Genomic DNA, 6,858 nt, shown 5'->3' with positions numbered 1-6,858 from the left:
TCACGCCTTTGTGAATTCGTACCTATGGCCCGGCGTGGCATTAGACTCTGGAGTTGGTGAGGAAGGTCAGGAAGCCAGCGCACGCCTAGGATATTAACTTTGTTTTTTTGGCAAGTCTTTAGCAACGAACATCTGAAAAAAGACTAAACCGTTGATTGAGAGTTTAAGAACTTTATTTAAATAATTTGTTTGTACTTCAGTATTATTTTTGTAGATTTTTTATATATTTGTATTGATTGTCTTGTTTGATTTTTGGTATTAGGGCAGTCAGTAAATTTTGATATTTTATAGTGGCCACGCCTCACGCCCTTATATATTTTTATACTTGTTGTTATCAGTATTTATATTTTTACGATTTTTTAAAGGTTATTGTTAGTATCGCAAATGGGGATAAGATGCTGCCATTATTAACGTCAGCTTTTGTAACTAAGCTTGTATGGTTATGTATAGTAAAAATTATTTTTGCAAATTTCTATTTTTTAATAACATACGTCCAAAGTCTTGCCTCTTGTTTGTTTAATGGTTACTCTGCTATTATATCCTTTAAATTTTTTGGCCTGACCCCTGGGCAGTGGTGTGGGGAATTTATATTGTTTAGCTTTTTATGCCTGGTTTTAATATTTATTTTTTCCCTTCGCGCCCAGAGTGAGTCGGGGACGCAACCCCTCTTCCAATTAAGGAGGAAGAAGGGTTACACATTCTAACATAAACTTTATACTTTATTTATTTTAAAATATTTATATTTTACTACAGATAAGAAGCATTAATCATTATATTATTATATATAAATAAATATTTACAGATATAGAATAATTACCACGGAATTATTGTAAAAAATTGAATAAACGAATCAATTTTTATTTTATGCCTATCGTTAATAAGTACAACTGAAAACAGCAATATGAATGTTATATAAACTAAGTGCATCCTGCGCACGAAAATGTATAATTTATTCTGAAAGAAAGAATTCTTTACAGTTAATGTCTTAAATTTAATTTAGTTTCGGGGTGTAAAATATAAGAGATTTAAATAATATTACAGGTTCAATCACTGCTAGTTTAAAATAATATTAAAAATTATATTCTTAAATTACTTATGAACATAGTTAACGATGAATTCTATGTTTAAGATAAGTATTACGATAACATAATTATTCAAGAGGATAACTTACGTGGCATGATGGTGCCCATCCTGGAAGGCCTTGGATAGGCCAGCACAGGGCTCGCTCATGTTGCGCCCACCTGGAAGAATGTAGTGCATTAGTGGTTTCGAGTTTCATTCACATCCTACACGTGATTTCAGCGAAGGTTGACTAAAGCAGCTACATTCAGCACACTATCAATTGTGATAATTATAGTTCAGTGACATAGACCCAGCTTTTTTCTTATCTGTACAGCTTGAACGAATGAAATAATGAATCAATTAATTATTGAATGAATAAACGATTGATGCAAAATAAAAATGTATATAACGTTAAGATAAATTAGTGTTGTTTCTCCAAGAGATATCTTTAGTTGATAACGGAAATTTCCCAAAAATGTGCCTGCAGATAGGCCTACATTAAATTTCCGAATTTACTACTAAAATTTTCGTGAAATAACTAGCAATTAAAATTCGGTTAGGACAAATAGATTATTTTAACCAATATTTAAGTAATACGTTATATACTTTTAAAATAGCTTCCTCTGAGGCCGCAAATATATGCTAACCTATAATTATTATTTTATAGGACATAAAGAGTAAACAACCATGATATATATTTACATATTTATGCTTTATTTGCGTGAATTTATAAGATATAGGGTCAAATTAGAACTAAGAAGCTTTATTTTTGAGATTATCTTTGTATTTCTATTAAGTAATTTCTATTCCGAAATTTAATACTAATACATTAATTGAATGCTGAAAAACCCGAATTTGTATAGCATAATATAACTGGTTTATGGAATTAATCATTCAAGTTGTGTTGCCTGCAAAAAGTTAAATTAACATGTCCTAAGTATTCTTTAATAATTATAAGTGTTTTAAAAACAGAAAATGTGTAAGTTTTACGCTAAAATTATAAATATAGCTTAATAAACACAAGCTTATTAGCATCAAGCTGCTTTCATACTAATCAATATACACAGACAAAGACATTAAGTTAATCTTTATATTTTATATCAATATGTTTAAGCTTAATATATTAATATTATCTAACTTCGCTCACCAATTACAAAGTTTAACTGAAAGTATCCGAAATAATAAAAAAAAATAATAATATCTTTCGCTTGAAACGACCATATGTTTTTGCTTTGCATACCTCTTTCTTTAAAAGACCAGATCTGGACTAAACAGGAACGAAATCTCTCCAAAAATACTCTCAACAAGTTCGTTGGCTGACGTCCAGTAGAACTGGAACACAAATGCTCTCAAATTCTTCAAAGACACAAGCAAATCTTAAGGCACAGCGAAAACTACAAACGAAATATTTTACGATTGCGTTAACAGTATCTATAGAAACCATGAGTATTATTGAGTTCGAAATATAAAATCCCAAAGCATTGTTGTGAGTTTAGCTGAGCACGTCATTGCTTAAGACCTGGATCCCGCATATCCTTGCATTTTGAATTTAAGCTAGAGTTGAAAAAGTTTCGAAAATCTTGTAATATGGTACGATTAACACTTTTAATTAAACAATAATATATTTTAAGTCATGTTGATAATATCAAATAAAAATGTTTGTTGTCAAACATTTAAATCAGAAATAAACATTTGTTTTCACAGTGGAAAACATTTCAAACCCGCCCTAAAACAAGCTTTCTAGAATTCAAGCTTTATAGTATTTAATATCAGGAAGGATTTGGAATGTAGACCAATGTAAATATATAGAATAATAAGAAATAAATTAATTTTTAGCTATACTCTAAACTCTTAATTTCTAAATATTAGGTTATAGGTGTAGATAGATAAATATTATACATTCAGAACCTCGTTAGTTGTTACAAATCCGATTATTAATATTATGTGTGTTTAGGGCACAATATTCCAGCCTTGTTCAGGAAAAATAAAACCTAAAGTTCGTTATATATATATATTTTTCCTCTTTTTTTCTTCGGCCGGAGCCTGGAGACTTTTTTTTTTAAGGGAAAAAAGTTTATTTTTACAAAATAGAATACGTATAATAAACCACTTTTCTATATAACGTTTTAGACTAATTCTGTAACTTATATAGTATAAAGAGCGTTTATATATAATTTTGTTTTCATTTATCGTAACAAAAATGTTTGTATAGAACTTCATTAGAATATCATACTTACTTATAGTCACGATTTTGTGTTTATGTATCTGTGATATTTTTTTAATTTGAAAATAATTACTTTGCGAGAAAGTTGTAAGGGTTATGAAAGTAGTTTATTTTGTTTTGCTTTTAAAAACAATAAATCAAGCCTAAATTTAGTACTCAGATATGTATTACTAAATGAGATTTTTATTTGCATTAACGTCTTCAGCAGTTAATTAAATTGTACCAGTTAAAAATTGCAATTAGCTCTATAAATTAGTAATGTAGTTTTTAATCAAACAGGAGACCATCCCTCCACTTTAAGCGAGTATTCGCCCTCATAGCATAATTGACTTTTAGATGTTGGTTACTTTATAAACCTACCATGTTATACTGCGGCACCTTAAGCAATATATTTGACCTAATGAGTTTAAAGTTTAAAACTCTTGATTTTACTATTTTAAATTAATTTCAAAGTAAAAGTCTGTTTCACTGCCAATACACAGCAAAGCAATTGAGACTTACTGTTAGTGATCATTCTGAGGATGTTGGATATTCCGGCACGATTCCTCGCTGTTTTCTTCATCGACGTCCGCGTATTGGAAGTACGTTAACACAGGCATCCATGCCAACAGTTGGGGTCCAGAAGTGGCGAGACTGCAACTGGAAAATACTGATAGTGTGCCTAACATTCATGGCACTCAGTTTATGTAAATTAACAATTATTAAAATAAATACTTTAAAAAATTTCAGTTTCTCCAGAATTATATTTTCATGAAATGTGAAATTCTCACCTTACCCATTCGTTATTTCTGAAAATTATGATAACAATCAATCACATTCATCCTTTGATAATGGTTTGTAGTAAGCTACGGAAGGTTATGTTTTGGGTACAATGCACCCGACTGCTGTAGCAGGTCTATTGCTAAATAATGTCTTGCATATTTTTTTTGTTCGACAGTTTTTTCTAAAAAAGCATATGCTGGTAAAGATATTTCTTTAATGCTCGCGTATCCTGCTAGTAAATTATTAAAATGTAAATATCGTAATTGACGAACTGACAATGAAAAATTAGGCATTAATGCAAAGTAAAAATATGTTATGTCTTAGCCTTACCCTAAAGATTGTACTGTAATTGTTTTATCATAACATAAGTGGCATTCAAGGGAAAAGTCTATAAATATTTCGTTGTATTTTCATTGGCAATAAGGTGACCATATGGTAGTTTAATTTTATGTGTTTCTACAACAGGCAATAAATACAATTTAACTTAACAAACAAATTGTTATAAAGTCATAATAATTACTTCAACTATGCAACAAGTTAAAAAATAACACGGAGGTTTGACCCAGACTCAAAATATTTATGTAGAGATAAAAATTTAAATACCAACTAAATAGAAAAATTTAAGTTATAAATATGCTTAATTATTTACGAAGAATTTTTTTAATTATAAACATCTTAATTGTGTAAAATTTGCAGTTTTTTATGATATTTCGGCAGATCATTTATTATCCTAATTAGCTTCATAGTTAAAAATATATCTTTGTAAGTTTATTATTTCCAAAATTGTGTTTGCTATGTGTGTACTGTGTCTCCAGTGTGTGTACTGTGTATTCTTTTCTTTTGTTGAATTTTTTTTTTCGTTAAATATGTGAAGCTATAAGTATAGTAGCTATAAAAATTTATTGGTTCAAAACCTCTTGGTCTTTATAAAACATTTTTAGGGATTCGTGGTCCTTTGGTAAGCCTAAAACATGTTCCGTTTGTCTAAATGCTTGTAATTTATTCTATCGATACTTTAGATCAGACGGTTTGAAGACTGCTTGAAATATGTTGTATTAGCTAACGATGAAGGAGGTCATGAGTGTCTGAAATGTCTGGTCTATTCGACAGACATTGTTCATGACTTGGTCTCGGGTTCCAAAGACACCTGGCCTATACGTATACCATTTTTAATGAACTGGTTGGCATGTATTTAATGCATCAAAAATATATTTTCATGTTAGGCAGCTCGACAGAATGTTTAATTCGTAGGACAGGTATCTTATCTTGTGTTGTTTTTCATAGAGTGACATCGATCGATTAAACTAGTAAATTAATAAGTGAATAATTAGATGAATTTTGGAACTTTTGTTCGAATTTCTGGGTTAATAATTACGAATTGTAAAGATGGCGGTCAATATGTCATCAATGGCTTACTAGAGGCTGGTAGTAGAGGAATTTAAGCTTTTTTTAGTATCTACTTTCCATAAATTTAAATAAAATATTATTTTTTACATAAAATTAAAATTTTTGCATCGCCCAGGAACAGGTGTCGATCGAATCACTCAGTATATTATTATATATTTACCTATTAAATGAAATTTGGAATTTCTATATAAAAAATTACAATTTTCTAAGATGGTGCCTAAATTTCAAGATGGTGAACGCCGCAGTATTAAAAGAATACTGCACTCTAGTGGACAAATTTAAACTAACATGGTGGTAGCGCACTTTAGCAGACGCACAAAAGATATTGGCCTCCAGCAGACGAATATAAGATAGCAGTCATGACGTCATACTAGGTGGCGATATATATATTAGGGTGGTCCTTATTTTTCAAAGTCTTAATACCAAATCGCCCACCCCCCAATTATTTTCCTTTTGTTAAAAAATAAATAATGAGCCCTCACTCATCAGGATCAGAGGTCGGGAACCCGTGCCGCATCGAGCCTGAAGTTGGGAGGACGAAGCGCTTCCAGGCGCGAGCCGCGACACGCGCGGGCGTGTCCGTGCAAGTCTCGACATGTCCGTGCCTAGCTCCTCCCGCACTTCTCAGGTTTATTCCTCAGTCTGTCTCGAGCTGTTGTGCGTGTTACAAGTCTCCGCTATGAAGCAAGTATGTGTTCCAATTTGAGAAGTGCCGATAAAGACGTTTATTTAGTGGGTTCTGTGTCTCTCCAAATTCGTGGTTGCAAGCTACCCTCAAACAAGCAAGTACTTTCAGTTTTATTTTATAATTTACGGGAAGTGAAGTTGTCTCTTGCCGAATGTGTTAATTTAGAAATAAGGCAGTGTTTAATTTTTTGGGAGAAGACAAGGTTCCCTAAGAAATCACTGCAACATTGCCAGGAAAAACTCATTTAATTACATTCTCATTGGCGTAATTTACAAAGGAGTGCTCATCGGTAATCGGCAACGCAGCGTGAGCATGAGAATGAATTCATATAAGATTTGAATAATTTATTTGATATAGCGCATGCAAATGTGTTGGAGTTAAATAAAATAGAAGAAGTTAAGAGATTTTTGCAGCTCCAAAGAGAACCTGGACGGAACGGGTTTCTTGCCGGGATTGACAAGAAGACGACAAAACGGGAGGAACGGTCAATCGAGAGAGCTATTAAATGTGATGAAAGGAGGGCCAAAGAACAGGCACACCGCGTGGGTAATATAAAATTTCACTTTGACGCAGAAAGTAGTTCTGAAGAGTCTGATTCATCCGACATACCTTCATCTAGTTTGTCCCTACCTTGTCCCATCCAAATAACAGGACCCGCCGAAGAAAATTCCGATAAACCGAATAAAGTAATGCACGGTCGGAAATGCATTTTCAC

Source organism: Bacillus rossius, chromosome 1 (assembly GCF_032445375.1).
Source record: "Bacillus rossius redtenbacheri isolate Brsri chromosome 1, Brsri_v3, whole genome shotgun sequence".
Taxonomy (NCBI): domain Eukaryota; kingdom Metazoa; phylum Arthropoda; class Insecta; order Phasmatodea; family Bacillidae; genus Bacillus; species Bacillus rossius.
Note: the sequence above shows the minus strand (reverse complement) of the source record.